We start from the raw sequence: 16427 nt of genomic DNA on the forward strand, positions 1-16427 counted from the left end.
TTGTCAAATAAATGAAAGAAACTAGGGTTTTCTGACTCCTCAATTTACTGTCCTCTTCAGTACATGAAGTGGCTTTGCCATACCTATTATTATTTTACTACTTTTCAAAATTTTTATTTTGTATTGGAGTAGAGTTGATTAACAATGTTAGTTTCAGGTGTACAGCAAAGTGATTCAGTTATACATATGCATGTATCTGTTCTTTTTCAAATTCTTTTCCCATTTATGTTATTACAGAGTATTGAGCAGAGTTCCCTGTGCACTTTACTATTTAGACCATAGTTAAGCCACTGCTGTTTAAAACACTTGGTTCGTGGTTGTCTTTTAAACTTACTTGATTCTGGGTGTGGAGAAAAGGAAACCCTCCTACAACTGTGCAGCCACTATGGGAAACAGTGTGAAGCCACTATGGGAAACAGTGTGAAGGTTCCTTAAAAAACTAAAACTAGAGCTACCATATGATCCAGCAGTCCCACTCCTGGGCATATATCTGGAAAAGACAAAAACTCTAATTTAAAAAGAGTCATGTACCCCAATGTTCATAGCAGCACTATTTATAATAGCCAAGACATGGAAGCAACTGAAGTGTCCATCCACAGATAAATGGATAAAGATGTGGTGTATATATATACGATGGAATATTACTCAGTCATAAAGACTGAAGTATTGCCGTTTGCAGCATCATGGATAGACCTAAAAAATATCCCACTAAGTGAAGTAAGTCAGACAGAGAAAGACAAAAATTATATATCACTTATATGTGGAAAAATAATACAAATAAATTTATTTACAAAACAGAAACAGACTCATAGACATAGAAAACAAACTTACGGTTACCAAAGGGGAAGGGGGGTAAATTAGGATTATAGGATTAACAGATACACACTATGATATATAAAATAGATAAACAACAAGGATTTACTGTATAGCACGAGGAACTATATTCAATATCCTGTAATAACCTATAATGGAAAAGAACCTGAAAAACATATATATATATGTATAACTGAATCACTTTGCTGTACACCTGAAACTAACACAATATTATAAATCAACTATACTTCAATAAAAATAAAATAACCTACAGTTAATATACAAAAAATAAACTTATTTGAATATTCCTCACCTCAACTCTATAAACGAGGCAGAACAGTAATAAATATGTAAAGAACTAGACCTCTTTGTGTTTTCTACACCTCTCCACCTATATATCCTCCATGTTTAAAACAGTCCTAAATTCCCAGGTGAAAGGCTGATGGGGAATTTTGTAACAGGTAGATCAGGCTGACAACATTACATCCACTGATAATCTTAACATATCACTAATAGTGAGATAACCAAATATGCTCCTCCAGGCATGATACAATAGGAATAAATGGTGCTACCTATGAAGTATTCTAAGCCCCCACAAAAGTTAAAAACCTGAATCTAATCAAGACTCTAGATCTAACTATCAGTTATTTATATGAGGGGGGGAGGTGGAAAAGCAGAGAAATGTGTTAACACCAGGAAGATAAAATTAACCAAATCTAGAATGTGGGAAATTCAATAGGACAAATGACCTGGTTTCTTTCAACAATTTAATATCATGGGGTAAAAAAAGAGAGAATGGGAACTCTTTTAGATTTAAAGAGTCCTAAGAATAGGGGAGAAATTCAAATAGTTAAAAAGGAAAATCGATTGCTTGTTAATATAAATACTAACACATAGTGAATTAGTCAGAAAACCTTGAGAAGAGCATTATATTCTTTTTAAACCAACAAATATCTGTAAAAAATTAAAGAATATGAGGCAGAATACAGTTAAGTTAGATTATATCAAAATTTGAATCTTTGAGGAATAATATTGTATAGTAAATTTATAAAATGAAACCAAGTAATCCTTCAGAACTATAATTAAATTTTCATTGCTTGATTTCCATTTAGGCTTTAAGTCTTTCGAGAAAAAGTTCTATTTGGGAATTCTTTACTTGTTTTGAAGGTGAATTAAAAGTAGGAGGCCAGCTTTGCCACCTCAGGTTTTCATTAGGAAGGAAAATTCCAAAATCATACCAATAGCATATATGCTATACCACAAATGCTCGTGAGGCTCAGTGCCCTGAAGGAGGGCTGGGAATTAGGGCCCTTCCCTTACTGGCCTCGCCTTCTAATGGATGAGGCAGACAACAAACAAGTACATAAATAAATGAGATAATTCAGAGAGTGATGTGTGCCTGAGAGAAATAAAGAGGCTGCTGATTAGAGAACATGGTCAGAGATCACCTCTCTGAAGAGGTGACATTTGAAGAATGAACATAAGTGCGCAGGCCCTGAGACATCCCAGGAGGCTTGTGTGTTGGAAGCTGGGGAGTCAGAGGAGAGTGGTGTGAGATGAGGACTCAGGCACTAAGCAAGAAGTGGAGTATGTACAAGGTGTACTATAATGAGACTCGTTTGGAAGTGTGGATTTTGAAAAAGAAGTCTCAGGATTTTTGTGGTTACACAATATATTTGGCTTTTATAATTTAAATTTTTTCCTGCCTATATAGTTTCATAGCATTTCCATTCTATCCAGGTTACTTTAGATCCCAGAACTGTAAGAGATGAGACTTTCATGGAAGATTTGCTTGATCATAAGTATAACACATGAATATCTAAGAGAGTAAACCCACTTTTCACCTTATTACTTTATTTCCCCCCAAAATAAAGGTATATAAAGTACTTCACTGAGTATTTTATGATGAGTATTTTAAAATGCATTTTCCAAAAATAACATTCATTTTCTCAAAGATTTGGATTAAAAAAAAAAAAGATTGCCATCCATCAACCCAAATTATTTGCATGGTCTTTAGCACAAATAAGAACTATTTTGTGAATTTAGAAATGAATGAGAATATGCATGTAATCCGAAAAATCAGTATATGTGAGACCCTTCTCAAAAACTGCAAAATGTGGGAAAACACAGAGACAGGTTTACACAGGATTAGGTGTTGGTTCAATACCTAAATTTGTTTTGCAGTCATCGTTATAGTTGATTCACTTGTGTAGGAATATGCTGACCCAACTCCTACAGGCTATGTCCTTTCTTAGTGCAGAATTTAATATAGAAGCTCAATTTTACTTTAAAATGGCATATATAAAATAGATATGAAAATAATTCAAAAAGTTAAAAGTACTATGAAATTTAAGGTAATAGCCTAATAAGCAATTAATATTTCATTTTAAAAAACCCTCTGAAGAATAATTAATAGCATGTGTTATTCTGGTGATTGACAAAAAGATATATTACAATGAAGCCCATAAAATCAGCAAAGGTTGATTGCAAAAACTCGGCATCTCAAAAATGAGAATCAGAGGACTAGGCATGCCTAGTGGTAACTTATAACAACCCTCCCTAACCCATTGCCCCAGGATGCCTACAAGACGTTGCTATTCTGTGTGATCTCTAAAATCATAATTATTCATTGTTTAGCTCTATTAGATCATGAGTAATATATTTCTTTAGAAGTGAAAATGCAAAACGACCTAGTTAGGGGGCAACAGTTATAAACTGATCATCTGTCTCAGAAGGAGAAATACATTACAACATTTTATAATTTATGATGACATGAAAAAAGCAACAGATGTTAAACATGATTATCAGGGTTTTGTAAGGATTCTTAAATTATTTTCCCCCTAAAAACACAGTATAATGTTGGTATAAAAAATTGGCAATCAAAGTGACAGATAAAGTCATGATAGGCTGTCAAAGAATTAGAAACACAAATGCAACAGCCTGGTGAAAATGACACTGATTTTGTCAACTAGTTTTGACAAGTTCAGAAGATTCCAACAGTAATTTTGAAAAGTTAGAGACACCCTAAATGTCCATCAATAGGGGATTATCAGTGGAATACTATGTTGTCATTAAGAAGAATGAAAAGCAGATATATACATAGACATGTATAGCTTCTCTTGGTATACTATTTACAGAATAAAGCAAAGAGCTGAACAGTGACAGCTCTGGAATTTCATATAGAAAAGGTGTCAAGGTGATAATCTTTTTGAAGTGAGAGCTATGAAACTTCAACAAAGGTTGTGTTTGAATAGCAAACACAGTTGTCACTTAGCTGCTTACACAGCAAATTCACACCTTTATCTTAGAGTGTATGTTTATTTGGGGTTGTTTAGGGGGATTGAGGAAATAAGAGGTTATCAAGCATACCAAGCCACCCCCTGACTCTGCTACTGAAGAACTGTATAATCTGTTTTTTATCGCTTCTCTTCATTAAGGAATAATTTGCATATAATGACATATGTAGACCTTAATGTTCAGTTCAATGTGTGGTGGATTTTTTTTTTAAAAAAGTTTCTGTATTTCTTACACCAGCATACACAACCTACAGGAGGAAAATCGGAGTTGTAAGTGGAAAAACGGTAATCTTAAAAGCTCAAATCTTAAAAGTATAATTTACATAAATGATTAATACATAAAAAATAATAAATTTTAGTTGATTTTTGGACTCACGAAATTGCCAAATTTACATATGGTAATGGGATATTCTTTGTGTGTAACTGAAACAGTCATGTAAACTAGTTTAGACTAATATATTAGCAGGTCTGCCAAAGTAGAAAGACACAAAAATGCCAACCATGAAAGGTTAATCAGAATTTTGATGTAGTAAAATGATGCAGTTCAATGGTTTTGAATACACACACACACACACACACACACACACACACACACACACACACACACACACACACACACACACACACACACACACACACACACACACACTCAGGTAACCACTGCTTAAAACAGGATTAAGAATATTTCCATTGCTTCTTCCCTTTCCTCAATACCTACCCCCAAGCAAATACTTTCTGATTTCTATCATGTAGTTTCTCTAGCACCACAGAGTAGCCTTTCATGTAAATGGAATCATACTTTATGTATCTTTTTAAACTGGATTCTTTTAGTAGGTTTAATGTTTTTAAGATTCACCGATGTGCTTTATATCAATGCATTCCTCTTTATTGCTGAGTACTATTACACTGTATGAACATACCAAATTTGTTTAGTCCACTCACCTGTTGACAAACATTTATTTCCACTTTGGAGGCTATTATAGAGAGGCTGCTAGTAATATTCTCACTGAAGTCTTTTTGTGGATGTATGTTTTCATTTCTCTTAGGTAAATACCTAAGAGTACAATTGCTGGGGTATATGGTGGGTATATGTTTAACTTTATAAGAAACTGCCTTTCTATACTCCTACCAGCCATGTATGAAAGCTCCCTTTGCTCCGTATCTTCACCAACATTTGATAGTCAATCTCCTATTTATTACCCATTCTGGTGGGTGTGAAATAGTATCTCATTGTGGTTTTAATTTGCATTTCCCTAATGGCTAAGGACACTAAGCACCTTCTATGTGCTTTTTGACTATTTGTACCTTTTGTAGTTTCTATGCAAATTTTTTGCCCACTTGTCAATTGGGCTGTTTGTATTTTTATTGTTGGTTTGTAGGAGTCCTTTACACAGTCTGGACATGAGGCCTTTGTCAGATTTATGCATCATGAATACTTTTTACTTGTCTCTGGCTTGCCTATTCAATTTTTTTTCTTTTTTTGAATTTTATTTTTTTTAATACAGCAGGTTCTGATTAATTATCTATTTTATGCATATTAGTGTATACATGTCAATCCCAATCTCCCAGTTCATCCCACCACCACCACCCCCCGCCCCCCACCCCCAGCTTTCCCCCCTTGGGTCCATACGTTTGTTCTCTATATCTGTGTCTCTATTTCTGCCTTGCAAACCGGTTCATCTGTACCATTTTTCTAGAATTCCACATATATGATTTAATATATAATATTTGTTTTTCTCTTTCTGACTTGCTTCACTCTGTATGACAGTCTCTAGGTGATCCACATCTCTACAAATGACCCAATTTCATTCCATTTTATGGATGAGTAATATTCCATTGTATATATGTACCACATCTTCCTTATCATTCATCTGTTGATTGGCATTTAGGTTGCTTCCCTGACCTGGCTATTGTAAATAGTGCTGCAGTGAACATTGGGGTGCATGTGTCTTTTTGAATTATGGTTTTCTCTGCCCAGTAGTGGGATTGCTGGGTCATATAGTAATTCTATTTTTAGTTTTTTAAGGAACCTCCATACTGTTCTCCACAGTGGCTGTATCAATTTACATTCCCACCGACAGTGCGAGAGGGTTCCCTTTTCTCCACACCCTCTCCAGCATTTGTTGTTTATAGATTTTCTGATGATGGCCATTCTGACCGGTGTGAGGTGCTACCTCATTGTAGTTTTGATTTGCATTTCTCTAATAATTAGTGAGCACGTGAGCAGCTTTTCATGTGCCTCTTGGCCATCTGTATGTTTCTTTGGAGAAATGTCTATTTAGGTCTTCTGCCCAATTTTTGATTGGGTTGTTTGTGTTTTAATATTGAGCTGTATGAGCTGTTTATATATTTTGGAGATTAATCCTTTCTCCGTTGATTTGTTGCCAAATATTTTCTCCCATTCTGAGAGTTGTCTTATCATCTTGTTTATAGTCTCCTTTGCTGTGCGAAAGCTTTTAAGTTTCATTAGGTCCCATTTGTTTATTTTTGTTTTTATTTACATTACTCTAGGAGGTGGGTCAAAAAAGATATTGCTGGATTTATGTCAAAGAGTGTTCTTCCTGTATTTTCCTCTAAGAGTTATATAGTGTCTGGTCTTACATTTTGGTCTTTAATCCATTTTGAGTTTATTTTTGTGTATGGTGTTAGGGAGTGTTCTAATTTCATTCTTTTACATGTAGCTGTCCAGCTTTCCCAGCACTACTTATTGAAGAGACTGTCTTTTCTCCATTGTATATCCTTGTCTCCTTTGTCATAGATTAGTTGACCATAGGTGCATGGGTTTATCTCTGGGCTTTCTATCCTGTTCCATTGCTCTACATTTCTGTTTTTGTGCCAGTACCATATTGTCTTGATTACGGTAGCTTTGTAGTATAGTCTGAAGTCAGGGAGTCTGATTCCTCCAGCTCCGTTTTTTTCCCTCAAGATTGCTTTGGCTATTCAGGGTCTTTTGTGGCTCCATACATATTTAAAAATTTTTTATTCTAGCTCTGTAAAAAATGCCATTGGTAATTTGATGGGGATTGTATTGAATCTGTAGATTGGGTAGTATAGTCATTTTCACAATACTGATTCTTCCAATCCAAGAACATGGTATATCTCTCCATCTGTTTGTGTCATCTTTGATTTCTTTGATCAGTGACTTATAGCTTTCTGAGTACAGGTCTTTTACCTCCTTAGGTAGGTTTATTCCTAGGTATTTTATTCTTTTTGTTGCAATGGTGAATGGGGTTGTTTCCGTAATTTCTCTTTCTGATCTTTTGTTGTTAGTGTATAGGAATGCAAGAGATTTTTGTGCATTAATGTATCCTGCTACTTTACCAAATTCATTGATTAGCTCTAGTAGTTTTCTGGTGGCATCTTTAGGATTATCTATGTATAGGTATCATGTCATCTGCAAACAGTGACAGTTGTACTTCTTTTCCAATTTGTATTCCTTATTTTTCTTTTTCTTCTATGATTGCCGTGAATAAGACTTCCAAAACTATGTTGAATAAGAGTGGCGAGAGTGGACATCCTTGTCTTGATTCTGATCTTAGAGGAAATGCTTTCAGTTCTTCACCATTGAGAGTGACGTTTGCTGTGGGTTTGTCGTATATGGCCTTTATTATGATGAGGTAGGTTCCCTCTGTGCCCACTTTCTGGAGAGTTTTTGTCCTAAATGGGTTTTGAATTTTGTCAAAACCTTTTTCTGTATATACTGAGATGCTCATATGGTTTTTATTCTTCAATTTGTTAATATGGTGTATCACACTGATTGATTTGTGTATATTGAAGAATCCTTGCATCCCTGGATAAATCCCACTTGATCACGGTGTATGATCCTTTTAATATGTTGTTGGATTCTGTTTGCTTGTATTTTGTTGAGGATTTTTGCATCTATATTCACCAGTGATATTGTTCTGTAATTTTCTTTTTTTGTAGTATCTTTGTCTGGTTTTGGTATCAGGGTGATGGTGGCCTCGTAGAATGAGTTTGGGAATGCTCCTCCCTCTGCTATATTTTGGAAGAGTGTGAGAAGGATAGGTGTTAGTGCTTCTCTAAATGTTGCATAGAATTCATCTGTGAAGCCGTCTGTTCCTGGGCTTTTGTTTGTTGGAAGATCTGTAATCACAGTTTCAACTTCATTACTTGTGATTTGTCTCTTCATATTTTCTATTTCTTCCTGTTTCTGTCTTGGAAGGTTATCCCTTTATAAGAATTTGTCCATTTCTTACAGGTTGTCCATTTTATTGGCATAGAGTTACTTGTAGTAGTCTCTTATGATGCTTTGTATTTCTGTGGTGTCTGTTGTAACTTCTCCTTTTTCATTTCTGATTTTATTGATTTGAGTCCTCTCCCTCTTTTTCTTGATGAGTCTGGCTAAAGGTTTATCAATTTTGTTTATTTTCTCAAAGAATCAGCTTTTAGTTTTATTGATCTTTGCTATTGTTTTCTTTGATTCTATTTCATTTATTTCTGATCTGATCTTTATGATTTCTTTTCTTCTACTAACTTTGGGTTTTGTTTGTTCTTCTTTCTCTAAGGTTCCTTTAGGTGTAAGGTTAGATTGTGTATTTGAGATTTTTCTTCTTTCTTGAGGTAGGATTGTGTAGCTATAAACTTCCCTCTTAGAACTGCTTTTGCTGCATCCCATAGGTTTTGGATCGTCGTGTTTTCATTGTCATCTGTCTCTAAGTATTTTTTAATTTCCTCTTTGATTTCTTCAGTGATCTCTTGGTTATTTAGTAACGTATTGTTTACCCTCCATGTGTTTGTGCTTTTTATGTTTTTTTCCCTGTAATTGATTTCTACTCTCATAGTGTTGTGGTCAGAAATGACGCTTGATATGATTTCAGTTTTCTTAAATTTACCAAGGCTTGATTTGTAACCCAGGATGTGACCTTTCCTGGAGAATGTTCCGTGTGCACTTGAGAAGAGAGTGTAATCTGCTGTTTTGGGATGGAATTTCCTATAAATATCAATTAAATCTATCTAGTCTATTGTGTCATTTAAAGCTTTTGTTTCCTTATTAATTTTCTGTCTGGATGATCTGTCCGTTGGTGTAAGTGAGGTGTTAAAGTCCCCCACTATTATTGTGTTACTGTCGATTTCCTCTTTTATAGCTGTTAGCATTTGCCTTATGTATGAGATGCTCCTATCTTGGGTGCATATATATTTATAATTGTTATGTCTTCTTCTTGGATTGATCCCTTGTCATTATGTAGTGGCCTTCCTTGTCTCATGTAACATTCTATATTTTAAAGTCTATTTTATCTGATATGAGAATTGCTACTCCAGCTTTCTTTTGATTTCCATTTGCATGGAATATCTTTTTCCAACCCCTCACTTTCAGTCTGTATGTGTCCCTAGGTCTGAAGTGGGTCTCTTGTAGACAGCATGTATATGGGTCTTGTTTTTGTATCCATTCAGTGAGCCTGTGTCTTTTAGTTGGAGCATTTAATCCATTGACATTTAAGGTAATTATCAATAAGTATGTTCCTATTACCATTTTCTTAATTGCTTTGGGTTTTTTTTTTTGTAAGTTCTTTTCTTCTCTTGTGTTTCCCACTTAGAGAAGTTCCTTTAGCATTTGTTGTAGAGCTGGTTTGGTGGCACTGAATTCTCTTAGCCTTTGCTTGTCTGTAAAGCTTTTGATTTCTCCGTTGAATCTGAATGCGATCCTTGCTGGGTAGAGTAATCTTGGTTGTAGGTTCTTCCCTTTCATCACTTTAAATATATCATGCCACTCCCTCCTGGCTTGTAGAGTTTCTGGAAATCAGCTGTTCCCTTGTATATTATTTGTTGTTTTTCCCTTGTTGCTTTTAATAATTTTTCTTTGTCTTTAATTTTTGCCAATTTGATTACTATGTATCTTGCGTGTTTCTTCTAGGGTTTATTCTGTATGGGACTCTCTGTGCTTCCTGGATTTGGGTGGCTGTTTCCTTTCCCATGTTAGGGAAGTTTTCTACTATAATCTCTTCAGTTACTTTCTCTAGTCCTTCTCTTCTCCTTCTGGGACCCCTATAAATGTGAATGTTGGTGCATTTAATGTCATTCCAGAGGTCTCTTAGGCTATCTTCATTTCTTTTCATTCTTTATTCTGTTCTGCAGCAGTGAATTGTACCATTCTGTCTTCCAGGTCACTTATCCATTCTTCTGCCTCAGTTATTCTGCTGTTGATTCCTTCTAGTGTATTTTTCATTTCAGTTACTGTATTGTTCATCTCTGTTTGTTTGTCCTTTAATTCTTCTAGGTGTTTGTTCTTTAATTCTTCTAGGTGTTTATGAAACATTTCTTGCATCTTCTCGATCTTTGCCTCCATTGTTTTTCCAAGGTACTGGATCATCTTCACTATCATTATTCTGAATTCTTTTTCTGGAAGGTTGCCTATCTCCACTTCATTTAGTTGTTTTTCTGGGGTTTTATCTTGTTCCTTCATCTGGTACATAGCCCTCTGCCTTTTCATCTTGTCTATCTTTCTGTGAATGTGGTTTTCGTTCCACAGGCTGCAGGATTGTAGTTCTTCTTGCTTCTGCTGCCTGCCCTCTGGTGGATGAGGCTATCTAAGAGGCTTGTGCAAGCTTCCTGATGGGAGGGACTGGTGGTGGGTAGAGCCGGGTGTTGCTCTGGTGGGCAGAGCTCAGTAAAACTTTAATCTGCTTGTCTGCTGATGGGTGGGGCTGAGTTCCCTCCCTGTTGGTTGTTTGGCCTGAGGCAACCCAACACTGGAGCCTACCTGGGCTCTTTGATGGGGCTAATGACAGACTCTGGGAGGGCTCACACCAAGGAGTACTACCCAGAACTTCTGCTGACACTGTCCTTGTCCTCACGGTGAGACACAGCCACCCCCCGCCTCTGCAGGAGACCCCCCAACACCAGCAGGCAGGTCTGGTTCAGTCTCCCCTGCGGTCACTGCTCCTTCCCCTGGGTCCCGATGCGCACACTACTTTGTGTATGTCCTCCAAGAGTGGAGTCTGTGTTTTCCCCAGTCCTGTCGAAGTCCTACAATCAAATCCCTCTAGCCTTCAAAGTCTGATTCTCTGGGAATTCCTCCTCCCTTTGCCAGACCCCCAGGTTGGGAAGCCTGACGTGGGGCTGAGAACCTTCACTCTAGTGGGTGGACTTGTATGCTATAATTGTTCTCCAGTTTGTGAGGCACCCACCCAGTGGTTTTTTTTATTTTATTGTGATTGCGCCCATCCTACCGTCTCATTGCAGCTTCTCCTTTGTCTTTAGATGTGGGGTATCTTTTTTGGTGAGTTCCATTGTCTTCCTGTCAATGATTGTTTATCAATTAGTTGTGATTCCAGTGCTCTTGCAAGAGGGAGTGAGCGCACGTCCTTCTACTCCGCCATCTTGAACCAACCCTTCATTTTCTTATTAATGACTTTTCATCAGAAATAGGTTTTGAGTGATGTCCAGTTTATCAATTTCTTCTTGTACGGTAAGTGCTTGCATTAGTTTCCTAGGGCTGCTGTAACAAATTACCACATACTGGATGGCTTAAATAACAGAAATTCATTATCTCACAATTCTGGAGGCCAGGAGTCTAAAATCAAGGTGTTGGCCAGGCCAGGCTCTCTCTAAAGCTTCTAGGTGAGAATCCATTCCATTCCTTCCTCTTAGCTTTTCTGTTGCTGATAGTTCTTGGCATTCCTTGCCTTGACTCCAATCTCTACCCCCTTCATCAAGTGGTCTTCTCCCTGTACATCTCTTTCTCTGTGTCTCCTCCTCTTCTTGTAAGAACACTAGTCATATTAGAGCAGGGCCTACCCTACTCCACTATGACCTCACCTTAACTTAAACAATTACAACTATAACAACCCTATTTCCTAATATGGTCGCATTCTGAGGTTCCTAGAAGAACATGAATTTGGGGGAGGGGGGACACTAAACAACCCAATACAGTGCTTTTTGTGTCCTACGCTAAAAACCTTTGCTTAAGCAAAACTTATTCTACACGTTGCTTTTTCTTTTCTACTTCCCTTCCTCTCCTTAACTAACCTCAAAGGCTGATCTCTCCAGGACTGGACTATGGGGAAGACAGAGAGTTGGGGGAGGGAGGCAGGGAAGTTCTTGCTAGAGTGGTGTCAAAGGTGAACTTGATCCAGCTTCTACTAGTTTTGTAAGAGCTGATTGTTAAATTTTCAGGAATTTGGAAGTCAGTTGTTAAACGTAGTCACTATTAAAAATTAAAGTATATAAGCATAATTGAACAAATTATGTTAAAAATAAAGGCAGTAAATACCCCAAACTCATCACTTCTCAATTATTTTGTTACATTTTACTATGGGGCCAGATTTTGTAGTTTACTGAGTGGAGGAAGAGGACCAGGAAAGAAGAACTAATAATGTGTAGAGTAAGTTTTGGAGTATTTACACCACAGAAATCTGCAAATTTTACAAGTAACCCCCCCCCCCCCCGCCGCCTGCCCTGCTGCCACACATCATAGGGCTGGTTGTTATTTTTAATAGCTTCCACAGGATGTGTGTATGTGTGTGTATGTGTGTATATTGTGTGTATATATACACACATCATATATCATATATATACAATATGTTATCAAACAAAAAAGTATGTATGTATGTATACATATACAACATATATAATTAAGCAAAAAGTATATATATATATATAATTTATACAATATTTTATAGTTTAGAAAGTATAGGAGAGGGCTTCCCTGGTGGCACAGTGGTTGAGAGTCTGCCTGCCGATGCAGGGGACACGGGTTCGTGCCCCGGTCTGGGAAGATCCCACATGCCGCGGAGCGGCTGGGCCCGTGAGCCATGGCCGCGGAGCCTGCGCATCTGGAGCCTGTGCTCCGCAACGGGAGAGGCCACAACAGTGAGAGGCCCGCGTACTGGAAAAAAAAAAAAAAGTATAGGAGAAAAGCTGGAAGGAAAGAAATGTGCTGAAATGCAAAAGACAGTCACCCTGAGTGACTATCCTTGAGTTCTGGGTAATTATTTTCTCCTCTATAATTTCCTATTATTTTCCTAATTGTTTAAATGGCAATGTAATACTTTTAGAATGAGAAAACAGTAATTTTTATAATATTAAATACTTTTTAGGATGTCCAGAATGTTTGTACTGTTTTTGAAACCTGATTTGAAACCTCAGTCAAGTTTCAGATGCCCTAGGAGAGATAATCTCTAAAGATTTAACATTGTATTCAGCTGACAGATGTCAAAATGCTAATGCACAAGTTTCAATTACGCCAACATTGTCTTTTAAATATTCAGTCCTTAGTCAGTTTTACTTTCTTCCTATCTTTTGAAGATGTGCTTCCTGTTTCTGTGTTTAAGCTTATATCCTTCCTGTTTCTGATGGCTGCAAGTTTCTAGTTCAGTAATTCAGAAGCTTTGGATGAAACTGAAGACTTTTTTCCACAGCCCTGTAGCAGCATCTAGTGGGTATTTAAAGACAGGACAAGACAGAGCAGCAGTTTTGATGGCAAATGTGACTTAGCAAAAAAAAACAAAAACAAAAAAGCCTTAAATCCTCAAGACAAATAGAATCTCTCCTGTGATTAAATAACTTTACATACATTGGTGTGTATGTAAACACTTAAGATAAAACATAGCTGACATTTCCTCATCTAGCCTGCTGTGAACTTAAACAGCATTTGTTACTACATTATATAATGGGCATTACCATGAAGAACCATATGAGAGGTCCCTAAGCAAGAGTATCAGAGCAGTGTAAAAACCTCCAAAAGCAAAAAGGAGGAACTTGTGTAGAATGGCATCTGAAAGGAACAGAAGTGTCCAGGAGTATAAGCAGAGAGTAAGAGAGAAGAGACAACAGGAGGGAAGGGGTAGAAAGGAAGCCAAGGAAGAAGAGAAAACTAAAGCAAAATCATGGGAAGTGGTAAGTTTACAGAATTCAGATTTTTCCTAAGATAACTGCAGTCCAGTCATTGTTCTCTTAACCAAAAGGTAGGTGTTTCTTAACCCCTCAAGCCTGTTCGAGGTACCCAGTCCCCCAAAGATCTTTGCCATGTTTCCCTTTGACTTGATGCATTACCTTTCACTAGAAGTTCAGGACCTAGGTAGGTGATGGGTGGTAGCTGATGAGTGAGGGAAAAAAGTGACCGTAGAAACTTTCTCTAATCTCTCTCTGCCTTAACTTCTCTAGTTGAAAATTAGAGAATAATTTGGTCCCTGTAATTTTCATAGACATTTTTCCATAATCATTAATTATTTATGAAAATGCTATTACTTATAGAAAACATCCATAAAGCTTAGATACTAGTGGTAGCATTCCTATGCACACCTAAGAAATAAATACCTGCTTATGGCTGTCCACATGTGGGGCTGGGCTGAGCTCCACACGAGTTAGGAAACCTCGTTCTGCAATCTGGGACCATTTTTCTAATCTGGCTTGTTGGAGAGGGAAATAAATAGAGACATTATTGAGGAAATATTGAGGCAGTATGATGGGGGAGGCAAAAAATATGAGATTGGGGAAAGGGAAGACTTGTCCTATCAGATATCAAAATGTATTTTAAAACTATGAATTATAATATTATATATACTGGAGCAGATATAGACAAATAGCTCAGTGAAAGAGTATAACTACACAACTAGATCCATGCATGTATGAAATGCTTGGCAATGAAGATCAATAGAGAAAGGGGGACTTTTTTTTGTTTGTTTGTTTTTGCCGTACGTGGGCCTCTCACTGTTGTGGCCTCTCCCATTGCGGAGCACAGGCTCCGGACGCGCAGGCTCAGCGGCCATGGCTCACGGGCCTAGCCGCTCCACGGCGTGTGGGATCTTCCCGGACTGGGGCACGAACCCGCGTCCCCTGCATCGGCAGGCGGACTCTCAAACACTGCACCACCAGGGAAGCCCAGGGGGACATATTTAAGAAATGGTATTGGAACAATTCTTCGTGTACAAAATATTAAATTTGGATCCATACCTCAAACTATACACAAAAATGAATTCCATATGGATCAATGAAGAAGCCAAATTTTTAAACATTTAGAAGAAAATATATCTTTATAATCTCAAGGTAAGGAAGGATTTCATAAACAAAACACAAAAAGCAAAATTCATTTTAAAAAGGTTGATAAAGTATATAGTATAGAAATTAAGAATTCTTGGAAAAGACAAGGAGAGCCCAAAAACAGAAATGCACAAACCAGGAAAAAATTATATGTAGAACATAACCAGGAAATTATTAACATCCAGAGTATATAAAAAGCTCTTCTAAATCAATAAGAAAAAAAATCAAACAATCCATAGAAAAATGTGCAAAGGTCACAAACAGGCATTTCATATAAGAGGAGACTTGGTTGGTGGGTAAACATGCAAAGATGCTCAACTTCTTTTGTAAGCAGGAAAATGCAAATTGAACTTAAAAGTAATACCATTTCATATCTACCTAGGCACACTTCCTTGGAAGATCTTACACAGGTGCATTACAAGTATAGAACTTGCCTGGTGGCATAGTGGTTAAGAATCCACCTGCCAATGCAGGGGACACAGGTTTGAGCCCTGGTCCAGGAAGATCCCACATGCCGCGGAGCAACTAAGCCCGTGCGCCACAACTCCTGAGCCTGCGCTCTAGAGCCCGCGAGCCACAGCTACTGAGCCTGTGTGCCACAACTACTGAAGCCCGCGTGCCTAGAGCCCACGCGCCACAACAAGAGAAGCCACTGCAATGAGAAGCCCTCACGCGCACCGCAATGAAGGTATCTCCCGCTCGCCGCAACTAAAGAAAGCCCGCGCAGCAATGAAAACCTAATGCAGCCAAAAAATAAATAAATTAATTAATTAATTTAAAAAAGGCAAGTATAGAATATTCATCAAAGCCTTATTTATGATTATCAAAATCTGAAAAAAAATATTAACAGAATGGATTAATGAATTGTGATATATAGTCATATAATGTAAATACAGCAGCAAAAATGAATGAATACAGTTATAAGTATCAACACGAATGACTCAAAAACATAAAATTTGGCCAAAAAAGGAAGGTATGGCAGAACATACCAATTTATATAATTTTCAAAGGAAGAGAAAAACTATCCAAAATATACTGCTTAAAGATACACAGATTGTGTAACGTTATAAAGAAAGTCAAGGTGAAAGTGGCAGTGACAGTAGCACAGGTTTTTAATCTTTTCAAATTCCCACATAAAAACTAAGTGGCAAAACCAAAAACTCGTGGACATTTACAACATGACTATTTGCCAAGGTCTCTCCATGGACCTGAAAATACAAATGGGTGGAGATAAACATCCATGGTCCCAAGAGCTGTGTGTACCTGGGGCTATGCAGGAGGAAGCAGAGAGGAACAGGGGCGTGTCTGACAGACCTGAGA

At 37.3% G+C, this 16427-nt stretch overlaps 1 protein-coding gene across 1 annotated transcript in view; it reads left to right on the plus strand.

Annotated features, from left to right (window-relative positions):
* The window catches only part of HMGCR (3-hydroxy-3-methylglutaryl-CoA reductase), a 53044-nt gene that overhangs the window by 660 nt on the left and 35957 nt on the right, over positions 1 to 16427 (plus strand). The gene's annotated exons all lie outside the window — the stretch shown is intronic.

The sequence above is a fragment of the Lagenorhynchus albirostris genome, chromosome 3 (genome assembly GCF_949774975.1).
Source record: "Lagenorhynchus albirostris chromosome 3, mLagAlb1.1, whole genome shotgun sequence".
Lineage (NCBI taxonomy): Eukaryota > Metazoa > Chordata > Mammalia > Artiodactyla > Delphinidae > Lagenorhynchus > Lagenorhynchus albirostris.